Source organism: Polypterus senegalus, chromosome 1 (genome assembly GCF_016835505.1).
Source record: "Polypterus senegalus isolate Bchr_013 chromosome 1, ASM1683550v1, whole genome shotgun sequence".
Taxonomy (NCBI): Eukaryota; Metazoa; Chordata; class Cladistia; order Polypteriformes; family Polypteridae; genus Polypterus; species Polypterus senegalus.
In genome coordinates this window covers 128593753-128611690 of record NC_053154.1, presented here as the reverse complement: position 1 = coordinate 128611690, position 17938 = coordinate 128593753, and the positions used below count along the sequence as shown (strand labels likewise).

General features: G+C 36.9%; 1 long non-coding RNA gene across 2 annotated transcripts in view; it reads left to right on the top strand.

The window, feature by feature from the left end:
* Window positions 1-15412, top strand: part of LOC120531841 — a 31835-nt gene extending 16423 nt beyond the window's left edge. For both annotated transcript variants that reach the window (XR_005634170.1, XR_005634166.1), the window contains 2 exons: window positions 13112-13258; window positions 15354-15412. This is a non-coding gene — a long non-coding RNA (uncharacterized LOC120531841). The remainder of the gene's footprint in view (window positions 1-13111; window positions 13259-15353) is intronic.
* Window positions 15413-17938: the final 2526 nt, after the last annotated feature.

Genomic DNA, 17938 nt, shown 5'->3' with positions numbered 1-17938 from the left:
GGTGAGAAGAAGGAATATTCTTTTGACTTTGGATATAAGAATCCCCATGGGTCTGATAAATTATGATCCATTACAAACTGTGTATTTGCAGTATTAGATGTTATCATCACTGAAATTGAAGATCTATACAGTAATTGATTTAAAATGCAATTAAAATCTCCAGCCATTATAATTTTTTGAGTGCTCATATTGAGAATGAATGCAAAAACATTTTGGATAAAATCACTATCACCCACACTACATGCATACTGAAAATAATTATCAACTTCAAAGTAATAAAATGTTGGAGGTGAATAAATTAACTTGACATAGGCTTGGACATTATGTCTAATGCTATAAATGGGATTTCCTTATGTATTAAAATTCACACACCTCTGGGTTTCTTTTTATAGCTAGAATGAAAAATTTGGCCAATGTAGTCTCTTTGCAGTTAAGACTGGTCCTTACCTATCAAGTGAGCCTCCTGTAAAAATATTAGCATTTAGGCCTGTGAAGTGGAAGGATACTTTTTTCTCTTTAGATAATGATTGAGGCCTTTGACATTTCAAGTGTCAGTGGTTGGACAGAGAAATAAACATCTGAGAATATTTTGTAATCATAAGTAAAGCAGTGTGTTATTTCAGAAGTTAACTCTAACACTGATTTGAAAAGTGAAAGTTAAATGGAAACTTGTTGTTATGCCCAGTAGGCACAAGACTTCAGAGGTTAACTGGAAGACAAGGGCATAGTAAAAAAAAAAACAGGACAACTGCCATTAGTAACATAAGCCAAGAATCTCAAGACCAAATTGAAGTAGTGCAGAGATTTAAAAAAAAACAGTAATGAAACAAAGAAAATGTTTGAAAAAGATTTTAAGGGTTTTGGAATCCATGTAGTCAGATGGGGAAGCATACCCTGGATGACATTTATATCATGTCTTGTCGTGATGGACAGGCCATGACCTTGGAGGACTCCGGGACTGTCCTACCATTTGGAATCAACAACAGGGCTGTCAGAATGGCGGTGATATAAAGGCTCAAATCCAAAAATTTAAATTAAAACTATATTTTAGTTGGTCTCATCCGCTACAGGAGATGGATGTCTGAAGCGGAGCTCCATTAGCAGTGGCTTTATTTTTTCTCTTATTTCTTATTATTCCGAGGTATCCTGTATTTACCCAACCCAAAGAGTTTCTACTACAGTATATAAATATAAGTAACAAGAAAGGTGGTCAAAAACGAATGGAAAAGAAACTTAAAGCTACACCCAAGTCTAGACAGACATCAAGGAAAAGTGCAAGGTACGGCCTTTCAGAGACAGGCCTGGCGAAAGCACAGACTTCCCAGGATCCCACTACACTGCAACATGTCCAGTCAAGAACGAAAATGGGATCAAAGGTGCAAGTGATGCAGGTCACGATAGCTCGCCAATACCAGAAGATCACTTGAAACTAGAGTTGGCCCTGCAGTCCACGCATTCATCTACTCCTCGCGAGCCGGAAGCATCGGCTGTAGCGGGGTTTGCCGCTTCACCCGCGGAGCACGAAAGCCGAAATGATTTGTCCAAACTGAAGGAAATGATCGCAACCTTGGCCACGGCCACGAATGAGCTCAAGAAAGACATTCAGAAAAATAAGAAGAAAGATATAAATGACTTGCTCAAGACAAACGAGAAGACAAATGAGTAGCTGTGGCTGGAGCTGCAAGAGATGCGGCAGGAATATAAAGACTTGGAAAACATATATATAATTGTTTTGATGCAGTCTTTAAAGATATGCTGAGAAAAATTGGGGAACACATTCAGGAAAATGCTTCTAAACTGAGAGATCTTGCCAATCAGCTGAAAGACACTAAGTGGACATTCACGACTCAAAGTGAAAGAGAGAGAACATTTGGTATCTAATGCCGATGGAAAAGCTACAGCTGCAAATTCCGAATGTATAAAACTCGGAGACAGACTTGCAGCTCTGGAAGATGGATGCAGAAGGAATAATATTAGAATCGAAGGTCTACCTGAGATAGGGAATGATAGGGAATTCATGCAAAATGTATTTGCATCCATTCCCAATGTGAACACTCATAAAATTATAATGGCTGGGGACTTTAATTGTGTTTTAAATCCACTCTTAGATAGGACTCCTGTCACAGGGGGGATGACATGTAACACTGCAAAGACAATTACACCGTTTTTAACTGACCACAATCTATCAGACCCCTGGGGGTTTCTGAGCACAAACTCAGGAACATATTCCTTCTACTCACCAGTGCATCATTGCTACTCAAGAATTGATTATGTCTTTATAGATAATAATTTCTTGCCTACGATTAAATCTTGCAAGTACGACGCTATTGTTATTTCTGACCATGCCTCTCTGATCTTGGAGCTAAAATCATTATGCCCCACATACTCATCTCGCAGATGGCATCTTAACCCACTTCTATTAGCAGACGAGAACTATACAGAATTTATATCCAAACAAAACAGTTTCTTCATAGAGACAAATACATCCTCAGAGGTCTCTGCAGGAATACTCTGGGAAACTCTAAAGGCCTTCTTAAGAGGACAGATTATTTCATATCTTTCCCACAGAAATAAATTAGAAACCAAGAAAGTATCAGAGCTAACCAGCAAAATTACTAGAATAGATCAAAAACTTGCCAGGTGTCCAAGTGAGGCTCTTCATAGGAAAAGGCAGGCTCTGCATTCAGAGCTCAACCTCTTAACAACCAAAGAAACTGAACAACTCATTTTTAAATCTAGACATCATTACTATGAACACGGATAGAAAGCTAATAAGCTCATAGCTCAACAAATCCACAAGCAAGAAGTTTGCAATGCAATCCCAGCAATCACCAACACGAACGGAGATAAAATCATTGACCATAAAAATATAATGCACACATTTAGAGACTACTATAAATCCTTATATTCTACTGAGTTTAAAGAAGACAACACACAATCTAATGCATTTCTGGATACATTACAGATACCACAAATAGATACTTTTAGTGAAGAGGAACTGGATAAACCTTGGCTATCAGAATTACTAGACGCTATAAAGTCACTTTGAAGCGGAAAGCATCAGGCCCTGATGGCTACCCTGTAGAATTTTTTTTCTCCACTCAGTTAGCTTCCCTCTTATTAGCAACATTTACAGAAGCTAGAGACAATCAAATTCTACCTCAAACTTTTGCCAAGCATTAATCACCGTCTTTCCTAAACAAAATAAGGACTTATTACAATGTGCATCATACAGACCAATTTCACTTCTGAATAATGATGTTAAGATACTCTGCAAAGTCCTAGCTAGAAGGATGTAGAAAGTGCTGCTTTCGGTAATATCACAAGATCAAACTAGATATATTAAAGGCCGACACTTAGCTTCCAATCTTCGACACCTATTTAATGTAATATATTCACCAGTAAAGTCAAACACCTGAGAGATATCATTATTGTTGGATGCAGAAAAAGCATTTGACATGATTGAATAGAACTACCTTTTCACTACATTAGAGAAATTTGGGTTTGGCCCAAACATTTGTGCATGGATCAAACTACTGTATACCAATCCAGAAGCTTCAGTTTGTATTAACAACATTTGTTCAGACTACTTTAAACTAGAACGTGGTACCAGACAAGGATGCCCCTTGTCACCACTGCTATTTGCAATGCCATTGAACCACTGGCAGTTCACTGTCAAAATGCTTATCAGATAAAGGGATTATCAGAGAAGGACTTGAACAGAAAATTTCTCTATATGCAGATGATATGGTACTGTATATATCAGACCCACAAAATACTGTGCCTGCAGTCTTAACAGCACTTCCAGAATTTCAAAAGATCTCTGGTCTCAGAATTAATTTGCATAAAAGTGTGCTCTTTCCAGTGAATTCTCAAGCATATAATATTAGATTAGACACCCTACCTTTTATCATCGCAGATCAGTTTAAATACCTAGGGTAAACATCACAAGTAAACATAAAGCTCTTTATCAACAAAATTTTGCCGTCTGTATGGAAAAAATTAAGCAAGACTTGCATAGATGGTCAACCCTTCATCTCACTCTAGCTGGAAGAATTAACATTGTTAAGATGAATATCCTTCCTAAGCTTCTCTTTTTATTTCAAAACATTCCAATATACATCAATAAATAATTTTTTAAGCAATTAGATTCAACCATAACCTCATTTATTTGGAACTCAAAACATCCACATATCCAAAGAGCGACCCTACAAAGACCTAAGGCAGAAGGTGGCATGGCTCTACCTAACTTTCAGTTTTATTACTGGGCAGCAAACATACAAGCTATAAAAACCTGGACACAAATAGATGAACATACACAGGCTTGGTCAGCAATAGAAATAAAATCCTGCAGTACTTCTTTATATTCCCTGCTTTGTGCCCCAATAAATGCAAGTTATCGCCAATATACTAATAACCCAATTGTGCTTCACTCACTCAGAATATGGAACCAATGTAGAAAGCATTTTAAGATGGAGAATCTTTTATCTGTGGCACCTCTGCATGAGAACCACCTTTTTCAACCCTCAAAACATATGCAGTTTTAATATCTGGAAAACATTTGGGATTAAATTGCTTAGAGATCTTTATATAGACAACATCTTTGCATCCTATGAACAATTACATTCCAAATTTAACTTTCCAGCAACACATTTCTTTCACTATCTTCAAATTAGAAACTTTGTTAAACAGAACCTGCCTGATTTTCCTCATCTCACCTTCCTCTATGCTGGAAAAAATATTGCTCAGTTTCGAGGACTCAGACAGCATTTCTGCAATATATAAAATTATTTTACAGTCCCTCCCTTTCAAAGATCCAAGAGGACAATGGGAAAAGGATCTCTCACTCAACATATCAGAAAAGGAATGGAAGGTAACAATACAGAGAATTTACTTGCGCTCCAAATGCACAAAGCATACAATTATTCAACTCAAAATTATATATCGAGCACATCTGTCTCACCTAAAACTCTTTAAAATGTTTCCAGAGCAAGATCCAACCTGTGAACGCTGCAATCATGAACCAGCCTCACTGGGTCACATGTTTTGGTCCTGTACCAAATTAACATCATTCTGGACCAATATTTTTAATTACCTTTCAGACAGCCTTGGTCTCACAATCCCTCCTAACCCATTAACAGCTGTGTTTGGTGTTCTTCCAGATGGGCTTAAAGTGGAGAAGGACAAACAAACTGTGATTGCCTTTACTACACTATTGGCACGTAGACTTATTTTGCTAAACTGGAAGAATACTTACTCTCCTCTTTTAAGTCAGAGGGTAACTGATGTTTTATATTATTTGAAATTTGAAAAAATCTGATTCTCATTTAGAGGATCTGTGCAGAACTTTTTAAAAAACCTGGCAGGATCTAATCAATAATATTTTAGAATAAGCTCTTAAAGCACTGAGGAAATAGATTCTCTTCCCATTTCTTTTTTTTTTTTTCTTCACCATTTATCTTTATCTGTCTATTAAACTCATTAATTGATGTATTTTTACAAGCTTTAAGTTTTACTCCGTTGGCCATGCTCTCTTTCTCAGGGGCGGGGGTTGGTTTGTTTTCAATCCTATTTTTTGTAAAAAATCAATCTATCTATATGGAATCATTACAATAAAATTAAAAAAAAACTATATTTCAAAAACCAATGAACCCAACATGTATCTTAGGGTATAAAATCCCCAATCAGAAGCAAATGATATTCAAAATAGGAGGCCCTGACACTGTCATCGCCCACCCCCCTAGTTTTAATTTAGCCAATTTTTGCCCGATTTTCAAATGACCATTTCTGGCTAAAATATTAGAAAGAATTATTTATATTTATAATTGATCACCTTAACTCCAATAATTTATTTGAGATCTACCAATCTGGCTTTAGGCGTTATCATGGTGTTGAGACGGCCCTCCTTAAAGTATTCAATGACATCTCTCTTATTACTGATTCAGGTGGCCCTGCAGTCCTGCTGCCTTTGACACTATTGACCATGAGATATTGCTGTTGCGGCTTGAACATCTTGTTGGGCTTAAAGGGGCTGCTCTTAACTGGTTCAGGTCATATCTAACTGGTAGACACTTTCAGTGACTTTAACTTCCTCTTTTTCGTCTACTACTCCTCTTAAATGTGGTGTTCCTCAGGGATCCATTTTGGGTCCTATTTTATTCTCTATATACCTTCACCCTATTGGAGCTATTTTTAGGAAATTTAACATTTCTTTTCATTGCTATACTGATGACACACAGGTTTATATTCCCGTCTGCAACTCTGCAATAAATCAACTGCACAACTGTCTTTCTGAACTAAGATCCTGGATGACTAATAATTTTCTTGATCTGAATCAAAATAAATGGAGGTGCTTATAATGAGTCCATCAGCTAAAGCTCAAAATGGTCTTGGACTTCTCGGCTCTTTCTCTGTCTTTTGCAGACCTCAAGTCCGCAATCTTGCTGTTATCTGTGACAGTAACCTCTCTTTTGAGAAACAAGTAAATTCTGTAGTCAAGAGTTGCTTTTTCCAGCTTAATCTATTAGGTAAGATCAAGCCTTTTTTATCTTCTAGGCATCTTGGGAAAGCCACTCATGCTTTTATCTTTTCTCGCAACTCGCTGTATTCTGGGATTAGCAAATCCCTGATACGCAGGTTACAGTTGATCCAGAATGCTGCCGCTTGCTTTCTGGTTGGGGCAAGAAAGTTTGATTCTGTTTCTCCAATATTATCTTCTTTACACTGGCTGCCTGTCAGTTTTCGAATTGATTTTAAATCTTCTTGCTAGTTTTTAAATCTTTACATGGGCTTGCTCCTGCCTATTTATACAAATTGTGTGTTTTACACCAGCCATCCAGAGTGCTTAGATCTTCTGATCAGTTGTCTGTTCTTGTCCCTCATACCAAGTGTAAAACTAAGGGGGACAGGGCTTTTGCAGCTGCTGCTCCTCTCTGCCTCATTACATAAAGGAGTCATCTACAATTGAACTGTTAAAAACAAGATTAAAGACTCATTTCTATTCACTTACTTTCCGTGACCTTTAGTAATACTGATGGTTTCATTCATTGTGATTATATAACATTACTTCTATTTATTATTTATTTTATTTATGTTCATTTATTTTATTTCTATTTATGTCATGTTAATTGTATGTTTTCTTTCATTCTATTATTGTAAAGCACTTTGGCCCCAGCATTCCTGTGTTGTTTTAATTGTGCTATATAAATAAGTTGACATTGACAAGAGATAGCTAGGACACTCCCAAAACAAAAAGAGACCCGCCCACCCCCAAAGCAGCAGTGTAGTAAGGATTAAGCTGGGATATCTTATAATTGTATGGTCCAGGTACAATAGACCTAGGGTAAGATGTTAAAACAGTATCCTGAAAAAAAGGAGCAAACAAGCTGTTTTGTTAAAATAGAAGAGATATTACAGAAGAAATATGCTTAATGGCATGTATTTTATAACTTATATAATGTGTTTGTATGCCTTATGTTCTAATTGTAACCCTTCTATAGTGTTACCAAACACAACTGGAAGTAATGTAGTTGAATTCACTTACAGTATATATAAGATTATGTACATATAAATACATGAATGTGCATATAAACATCCAAGCCATATATGCCAGTGTAACATTTACTGTCACTTTCATTCACTTAAGGGTTAAACATATATGCATATTTCATAAAATAAGCTGTACTATAGTAACTGAAATATAACCACTAAGTATGCTCCTTTATACAATACTATACTATAAAACACAATGCTATATAAAACTATAATTTTGCTCCTGTAAAAAGAAGACAGAAGATAAAATAAAATACAGTATTAGTTCATGCTAAGTATTACTAAAATATGCAAAAAATTACTAAGGCGTTTGGATTAAGAGAAAAATAAAATACTGTTCCATTTATGATTATTTTGGTAATCTTATTACTATTTACTTTGCACACATACCTTGACATTTATTGTGAATGATACAGTAAGTGGTTCTTGACACACTCCTGTGTCTTTTCACATTGAATGTTAATTTAATTTATTTGCTCTGACATTTGTTAGAAATTGGTTAATGATCACATAACACACCGGGTCTTGAGCTGTCTGCGCTGTGTGAACAGAGGGTTACCCTGTTAATCTTTTTTGCAGTGGATGCTTATTTTTGGCTTTTCTCACCTTATAGCAAAAGTAATTCACACACAGTCGTAAGTGATCACGCTGCACTTCAAACATTTTTCTTTAATTGTTGCTTTGAATTATATATACACTAACTATGCTGGAATATGTCATTAGGGTTTGCCATCTTGTCTTTAAATGCTGGATGATGTTTATTTTTAATTAAAGCAATTCACACTGATCCCATTTACTTTGGGTTTGTAATTTTTTTTTCATGATTTTAAAATATTTATAACTGAAGTGTTAATATGAAAAAGTCCGGAATTGGGGTTTTTCTTTGTTTCTTTTTTAATCAGATGGAACTGAATTTTATTTTCTTTTATTTCTCTGTGCTTATAAAAGTGGGCCATTTTAACCAAGCAGTCATGCTCTGACACAGTGCAATATTCATTTGTTAAGTAAAACTGTCTTTTCCAATAAGATGGGACCAGTTATGGCATCTCTCTCTCACTCTCCCTTTCTTCTCACCTCATAACTAAAAGATTTCACATGTAATGGTAACAATTAAAGTGGCAGTTAAAGTGAATTGTTCAGGGCCACTAAGACAAAATGAGCATCCTTCTGATTTATAGTCCAGTGCCTTAACTACTTGGCCACATCAATAAGATGCAAAGGGACTCCAAAAAAGCATCAAACTCATTTTCTTACTCCGGATAATGTTTAATTTTAACGTCATTTCACCTCAGATAGATGAAAAGTTAGTGTTCATATTTTCTTTTTTTTTTGTGTATATTTGATGCAATAACAAGTAACAAGAGTTTCTTGTGTCTTCTGAAAACTTATCGATATAAGTATATATTGGACTGCCAATACTGATGCTCTATGTAAGAAAGCTCAGAGCAGACTATACTTTCTGAGAAGGCTGGCATCCTTCAACATCTGCAGTAAGATGCTGCAGATGTTCTACCAGACGGTTGTGGCGAGTGCCCTCTTCTACGTGGTGGTGTGCTGGGGTGGCAGCATAAAGATGAAAGACGCCTCACGCCTGGACAAACTTGTTAAGAAGGCAGGCTCCATTGTAGGATTAAAGTTGGACAGTTTAACATCTGTGGCAGAGCGACGGGCATTAAGCAAACTCCTGTCAATCATGAAGAATCCACTGCATCCACTGAACAGGATCATCTCCAGACAGAGGAGTAGCTTCAGTGACAGACTGCTGTCACTGTCCTGCTCCACTGACAGACTGAGGAGATCGTTCCTCCCCCACACTATGCGACTCTTCAATTCCACCCGGGAGTAGTAAATTTAATATTGTTTTTTGTATCAGTATACTGCTGCTGGATTATGTGAATTTCCCCTTGGGATTAATAAAGTATCTATCTATCTATCTATCTATTGTGGCAGTAGGGGGCAGTAGTGCACCCTCGAACCCTCAGGTACGACTCCTGCCACACTCTTCTCAAATACACACACACCAATAAACTCAATAACCACACAATAACCTCTCCTCCTCGCCCAGACACTTTGCTCCTCTCCCAACATTAATTTTATTTTAATTCTTTTCATTTTTATTACTATTTAATTTAATATTGTTTTTGTATCAGTATACTGCTGCTGGATTATGTGAATTTCCCTTGGGATTAATAAAGTATCTATCTATCTATCTATCTATCTATCTATCTATCTATCTATCTATCTATCTATCTATCTATCTATCTATCTATCTATATCCCATGAGCTAGCTACAAACAACACTGGTTTGGCTCCCTAGCCTCTCTTTGAGGCACCCCAACTTTTTTTTTTTTTAATTTCATGAACCGCACTCCTGATTCCGATTCATGAGGTAGTGCTTTGCTGGACCAGGTGTGTTAGTGAATCAAGTTTAATAAATAAATGGGATTACTGCATTACTGCATGAACCACAAAAACAGGATACCTTGAGGAGACGTTGGGAAATGACTAAGCTGTCACACTTTGACATATATAAAGTTACAGCTTTTTATCAACAAGGCTATTGTCAATGAGCAATAGCAAACTACTGTAAATCAGAATTTAAAGATGTAGTGTTCAAGCTGGTGTGAAGAAATTCTGGAGAAGATGGACAACTTCAAGACAAAAACCACAAAACAGGTTGTCTGCATCTGATGAAAAGTACTTGAAACTCACTTCCTTAAGAACCCAAAGGAAATCCTTGTTCATCATCTGGCAACAAAGTACATACCTCTGTACTGCAGTTAAGAAAACATTCCTGTGGAAAGGCAACAAGCAGAAAAGATTAGAGTGCATAAAAGACTCTAAAACAATGAGCAATAACAAATAAAAAAAGGTCTTATGGTGTGATGAGCCCAAATTTAAAAGTCGGTCTGATGCCAGTCTGTGGAGCACATGAGCGAATCTGTCGTGGTCCAGCAGTGGAAAGATAACTCCTAAAATGTAAACAAAATTTTTCGTTTAACATGCTGCACTAACAGGAAAACAACATATTAGGAAAAGCTTAATCTTCCAGCACAATAACGGCCCCAGACACACTGCAAACCCAATCAAGAAGTCTGAAGACGGAACCCTATAGAATGGTTACCTTTGAACTTCAATCTCAGAATAATGGAAGGTGTATGGGATTACTTGAATAAGGGAAAAAAAGAAGAGTTACAACAAACCCTGGAAGAAATCTGAAAGAATTTACCACATACGTACTGGAAAACATAAAACAGGAGTGCATTAAAAGGAATAACATGTTTCATTTAGTAAGGTAGCCCCCATAAAACATAAAACACAAGACATCCATTTTACATTTATTGTATCAATGTTTATTTGTGTTTATTCTAATAGTTTAGAGTGTTTTCATGAGCAAGGAAACACTTACTGCCCAGATGACTAGTTGTAAAACAGTTTTTTCTTGGGTGACCTAAGAGTTTTTCACATTATAGTATATACATTTATTACTAGGGCTCATTTCAAACACTCCGCTACATTCAGTTTTCTTCCTCAGACTCACCATTTTAATTTCTACCAAAGAAACATTTGAGTTTTCCCATTGTCACAAGCCGACAACGGGAATAGTGTACTTGCAAGCCCTTTCTCCCCAGCCTTCATTCCCCGAGTGGCTACTACTCCTATTTTCTAGAGGATAAGTAAGATTCATATTCACGAGGCAGACTGTCAGGTCACAAGACCTCCTGCTGTGTGATTAGAGCTCTCTGCTGCTCCAGCCAAGGAAATCTGGAGCAGATGGCATTTTTGTCTCTTAAAAGTTGCAGGAATTTCCTTTCTTTCTTCCTTCTTGTTATCTTAAGGATTGTGACCATTGTTTTGGGGTCTTTTGAAGAAAATTCATTTTCTAATTTAGATATGTTCATTTTCTGCACTAATCTTTGCGAAGGATATAATAATGAAGTTGCAGGCAGGTTGGTGGCACTTTGCAGTGTGAGAGATGTCATGTTGCAGCTATTGCTTAGGCCCTATTGTTAAAATTGTTATGTTCACTTTTAATTCTGTACCAGATTCAGAATTGACACGTATGTGCCTTTCATCTTAACCAGAGATGCTGAAGCTTTGCAGTAAGAGGCTAAGGCATGTGGACCTTAAATTGAGCAGTTCAATACTCGACTCTTACGTGCCGTGTAACCCTAAGCAAGTTACCTTTCTGGTCTGTGCTTCAGTTGTGAAAAGCACATGTTTAAACAGTGGCAAGGAATACTGATCTTTTCAGATGCTTTGGATTACAGAATCTTTAGTGTATCCATCTGTATCTGGGGAAGCAGAGCTGAGAAAAAGGCCTCAGACGTGTGTTCCAAAACACCTCACAGCAGTCAATGATGCCATGTCCTCGAGACGTAACGCTCAGGCACGGTTTAGTTGGCGGTCAATGGGTCTGCCTAGGGGTTCTCTGCCATGTGACTCTTGTAGTCATCATGGGTGTCGCTAATTTCAACAGCAGACAGATCAGTGTTTCACCTTTGAAATTGCACGCCCGTGAATGACTTTTAAATGTTAGTGTTCGTGGCAACTTGTCTTTTTCTATAACATCAAACACTTTCCACACCGTTGCTCAGCAGTTACATCTTCATCTGTCTCAATTGCTGTCTGTCTCTGTCAATTTTAGTGGCCTTGAGATCTCTTACTTCTAATTACTTTCCATGTAACATATTGTGCTTATTATATCTTTATTATATATATTTTGTTTTGCACTAAACCTGAAAGCACATTACATGTTAGGTAAAATTCATTCTACCCCGAATTCATATTTTATACTTTGTGACCACTGCAAAATATGTCACATGGTGAGCCATTGACGAGGTTTATATGTCCGTACTTGTGATTTAAAGGCTAGCTATTCACAGCGTCTTTGAAGCACATCATATGCCCTATATCCCATTTGTGTTTCTTTATTCATGTGTCATTTCCACTTTGGAATGCTTTTTCTCTAGCTTAGTATTCTAAGGGCTTTATCTATCCAACCACCAATCTACTTATCCAATGTCAGAGACAAAGCCTATCGTGGAGCCAAAGCAGGAAGCAACCCTGGGTGCCAATCAGTCACATCATGTATTTAAAGTAATCTTCCATTGAATAACATTATTGTGTGCTTTTTAAAAGAGCCCTGTGAAAGGTGCAATATAAAATAATCTGATTATACAATATTTTAAATTATAAATTGTAGAATGAACACTATATCTAAAGTAACCTTTAACTGACATCTGTTTTGCACAGTAATCAGATAATTAGATAAACATATTTACTGTATATGACTCAAACCCTATTGCTTGTACATTATGTGGTCTAAGAGGCTAACAAATAATAAAAGAAAAACTTGACAGCCGACAGAGACTAACAGATCAGCAAAAAAGTTGTTGATAAGAGATATACTGTAAAAGGAAGAAACTGAAACACAGACATTAGTGAGACTGAACAGAGATCAAACGAATACCAGAAACCCTGTCTGCTGTCAGCATGTATGTGCTTATAATGTGCTTATCCATCCATCTGTCTTCTGAATGCTCTTTATCCATTGCAGGATTGTGAGGAGCAGGAGCATATATTAATGGAAGGATGACAGTGACTGGGCCAGGAATTAAACTGGAGTCTCAGGAACAGGGTGGCAGCAGGCCTGGCCACTCTGTCACCAAGTGATCTTAGTGTATGCACACATAAATACACATACGTAAGTTTATCTGCATTACTTTTAAAGAGCTGACCATTAAAATGACTATATTCTGATAAAAGGAATAACCTACTTTTTTTATAGCTTGCAAACCTGTTTGAGGTGGCAGCAAAGACTTGATGTGGAATGGATTCCAAAATGTGGCATAGACAGAACTAAGGTTTGGTCAAATACAGTCACATGAAAAAGTTTGGGAACCCCTCTCAGCCTACATAATTTACTCTACTTTCAACAAAAAAAATTAACAGTGGTATATCTTTCATTTCCTAAGAACATCTGAGTATTGGGGTGTTTTCCAAACAAAGATTTTTAGTGAAGCAGTATTTAGTCGTATGAAATTAAATCAAATGTGAAAAACTGGCTGTGCAAAAATTTGGGTGCCCAAGTAATTTTGTTGATTTGAATGCATGTAACTGCTCAATACTGATTACTTGCAACACCAAGTGATTAGCTCGTTAAGCCTTGAACTTCATAGACAGATGTGTCCAATAATGAGAAAAGGTATTCAAGGTGGTCAATTGCAAGTTGTGCTTCCCTTTGACTCTCCTCTGAAGAGTGACAGCATGGGATCCTCAAAGCAACTCTCAAAAGATCTGAAAACAAACATTGTTCAGTATCATGGTTTAGGGAAAGGCTACAAAAAGCTATCTCAGAGGTTTAAACTGTTAGTTTCAACTGTAAGAAATGTAATCAGATAATGGAAGACCATAGGCACAGTTGCTGTTAAACCCAGGTCTGGCAGGCCAAGAAAAATACAGGAGAGACATATGCAAATGATTGTGAGAAGGGTTACAGACAACCAACAGATCACTTCCAAAGACCTGCAAGAACATCTTGCTGCTGATGGTGTATCTGTTCATCGTTCTACAATTCAGCGCAATTTGCAGAAAGAACATCTGTATGGCAGGGTGATGAGAAAGAAGTCCTTTTTGCACTCATGCCACAAACAGTAGCATACAGTAGACATCAGTTGTATGTAAATCCTCATTTAGACAAGCCAGATTTATTTTGGAACAAAGTGCTTTGGACTGATGAGACAGAAATTGAGTTATTTGGTCATAATAAAAAGCGCGTTGCATGGTGGAAGTCGAACACTGCATTCCAAGAAAGACACCTGCTACCTACTGTCAAATTTGGTGAAGGTTCCATCATGCTGTGGGGCTGTGTGGCTAGTTTAGGGACTGCGCCCTTGTTAAAGTCGAGGGTCAGATGATTTCAACCCAATATCAACAAATTCTCCAGGATAATTTTCAAGCATCAGTCACAAAGTCAAAGTTACGCAGGGGTTGGATATTCCAACAAGACAATGACCCTAAACACAGTTTGAAATCTATAAAGGCATTCATGCAGAGGGAGAAGTACAATGTTCTGGAATGGCCGTTACAGTCCCCTGACTTGAATATCATCGAAAAATCTATGGGATGATTTGAAGCAGGCTGTCCATCCTCGGCAGACATCAAATTTAACTGAACTGGAGAGATTTTGTATGGAAGAATGGTCAGAAATACCTCCATCCAGAATGCAGACACTTATCAAAGGCTATAGGAAGTGTCTAGAGGCTGTTATATTTGCAAAAGGAGGCTCAACTAAGTATTGATGTGATATCTCTGTTGAGGTGCCCAAAATTATGCACCCGTCTAATTTTGTTATGATGCATATTGCATATTTTCTGTTAATCCAATAAACTTAATGTCACTGCTGAAATACTACTGTTTCCATAAGGCATGTCATATATTGAAAGGAAGTTGCTACTTTGAAAGCTCAGCCAATGATAAACAAAAATCCAAAGAATTAAGAGGGGTTCCCAGACTTTTTCATATCACTGTATAAACCAATAACTTGGAAGGGAAACACTTGAAGTGATTTTGAGAAAGACGTAGTTAGAAATGCTGTCAGGCAAATGGATAGGCTACAAAAAAAAATTATTGTGTTGTAATAAAATTAGAAGCAAACATGTATTTATATTTTAAAACTGTAAGATGCTTGAGGCTTTTATCAGTCTGATAGATAGATAGATAGATAGATAGATAGTATTTGCCCCACATATAAATGTTTCAGGCCCTCACAATAATTTTACAAAACTGTTTTTCACCAGGTCACCTTTCCTTGTGTGTGGAGCCCATTAATATTGTATCAGACTGATAAATATGGTAAGTATGAATCAAGGCTCAGTCATTCTCTATGTATATTTTGCATATTCTCCACATGTTTGCATGCAGGTAAGCTAGTTTTTCTTCCACATTCTAAGGACCTGTGTGTGTTATGCTAATTGGTGACCTTATGCTGTATGAAAGTAGTGATAGTGTGCCCTAAAATAGCTGGCATGTTGATGTCTGCCTTGTCATAGACTGCAGCTCTACACAACACATAAAACTGTATTAAGATAATCCAGAATATGGATAGTCATATTTGCACTGAGTATCATAGACTGTGGCATCCCACATTTCTTTTTAAAATGAACACAAGTTTAGTGTGAACACTCAAATCCCCCACATGATTTTAATGAAGTAAATTGCTTTAAGACTTGGATTTCCGGTGATTCCATAATACAGCTTGTTTTCCAGTGTATACAACATGACTTGTATATAACATGGGGTGAGCAAGTTGAATAGTAACGTTTTTATGTTTCCAATGCAAACCAATGTTGAAAAAGAAAATATTTCTCTCTTTATGCCCACTATAGATTACATTCTGTGTTTAAGGTGTCCAGAAACATGAAAGCTGGTGAAGAATTTCTTTTAAATAACTATCAGCGACATTCCTGCTGCTTTTTCCGAGGTCACTTGACAGGAAATGAAGTGCTCACTGATAAATAGGCATGTGTTCATTTATGATGACTGCCAGACTGAGTCGTGTAATGCTTAAAAAGACAGCTTATTGTAGCCTGAATGAGCACATCAATACCAGACAGATTTGGTATTTGTCTGTGCCTGGAAGCGCTAAAATTGCTCTGTGCAGACGGGTCTTTTCTTTGGAAGCAGTTAAACTTGTTCATGTAAAGGTTACTGCACATAAGAGGTCACTTTATTATTATTGCTGGAGCCTTCATTAGGCTTATGCACTGGCAGAACTTCTGCCCAGTTAATACGGTAAGACTGCTTATTTCATTTTGTCTTCAGTGTTAGAGTAACTCACTATAAGGGCAGTAAGGTGGTAAGTATTACAAGAAATTCATTTAATTCAAAGAATAAAGAAAAAAAGACCAGAAAAAATGATGTTCTTAAATCTCATAGACCTACCTTGAATGGGATTTTACAGCACCAAGATGAGATATTAAATTACCAGACTTTCCAAGTTAAAACCCATTAATTTTCTGTGCCTGCTTTGTTCACCTCAGAGCCTTTTGTAGTAGGACTGGGTGCAAATAAAAAGATGAGAAACCCTGTCTATTGCAAGCCACGTTCACACAAGGATATTTTAGGACTACCAAGAGACCACATTTTCACCTTTCTGCACTACTGTAGGAAAAACAGCAAAGAGAAATCCACTTGGACTCCAGAAGAACAGTCAAACTCCACAAAGATAGCAAATGGACTGTAGCTTAAACTCGGTCTCCCAGTCTAATCACTGTGCCGCCCACGAGTTAAAAATTGGAAAGGTGAGTCTAATTAAAAAAAGATTTGGAAAAAAACTTCTAACCAATTCCTTCTTGAATATTTTCTTAGATGAGAAATGCCTGTGGCTTTTTAATTACCTTAAAAACATGTTCATTTTTTAAAATTGTGCCAGAATTCTTCTTTTATTATATTTGCTTGTCAGCTCTGCATTAACAGATTAAAGCTGTGAACTCAGCACTGTTTTCTTTTGCTCTTCCCCTTGTTTCTGTGTTCCTCCACATCCCAACATACATCCCAGTGACTCTTTTTAAATTAAGTGTTAGGTACAGTATGTAATAAATATTTCATGTTATATTCTGAAAAGTAACCCTTGATGTCATCAGGCTGTTAAGCAGAAAGTGCTACAATTATGAAGTGGATATGTACACTTTGGAAATTGTTGTAGTACTTTTTGCTAGGATGGACGTTTCATGAACAATTCTGAGCAGTGATTACGTAGTCCAAAAGAAAAAAGAAAGGCATTCTGTTCCTCACAGAATAATATTGCAGAATGTTAAGTCAAACCAGGAGTATTTTTTTTTTTTTTTTGGAGAACTTTTACTTACTCTCCACAGGGGACAACTGTAGTTTTTAAGAGACCATGTTTCAGTGAATCAAACAATTCATCTTCCAGTTGTTTGCTTAATGAGGCCACGTCCACACTACAACACTTTTGTTTGAAAACTCAGACATTTCTGTCTTTCATCCACATTACCCTGCAGCTGCTAACCCCTAAAAAACAGAAACCTCTTAAGAGCCATAATTTTTGAAAACCCCGGCTCATTGTTGTAATGTGGATAGAAGAAAATGGAGAGTTTTAAACACGCAGACTCTACACACTCACTGATTGTGTCACTCCAATGGCTGGATTCTACTTTTTACAATGTTTCCATCCCTGTTTGGCATTTCCAGTTGTTTTGATGTGAGCAGACATTCTTTCATATATGATGTAAAAACGCCAGTGTAGACTGAGATCATTTTCATTAAAAAAATATGCTGGAAAAATCCTAACTCTCCTATTCTAAGTCAGTGGGTATCGATGTTATATACTATTTGAAACTGGAAAAAATCTAATTCGCACTTA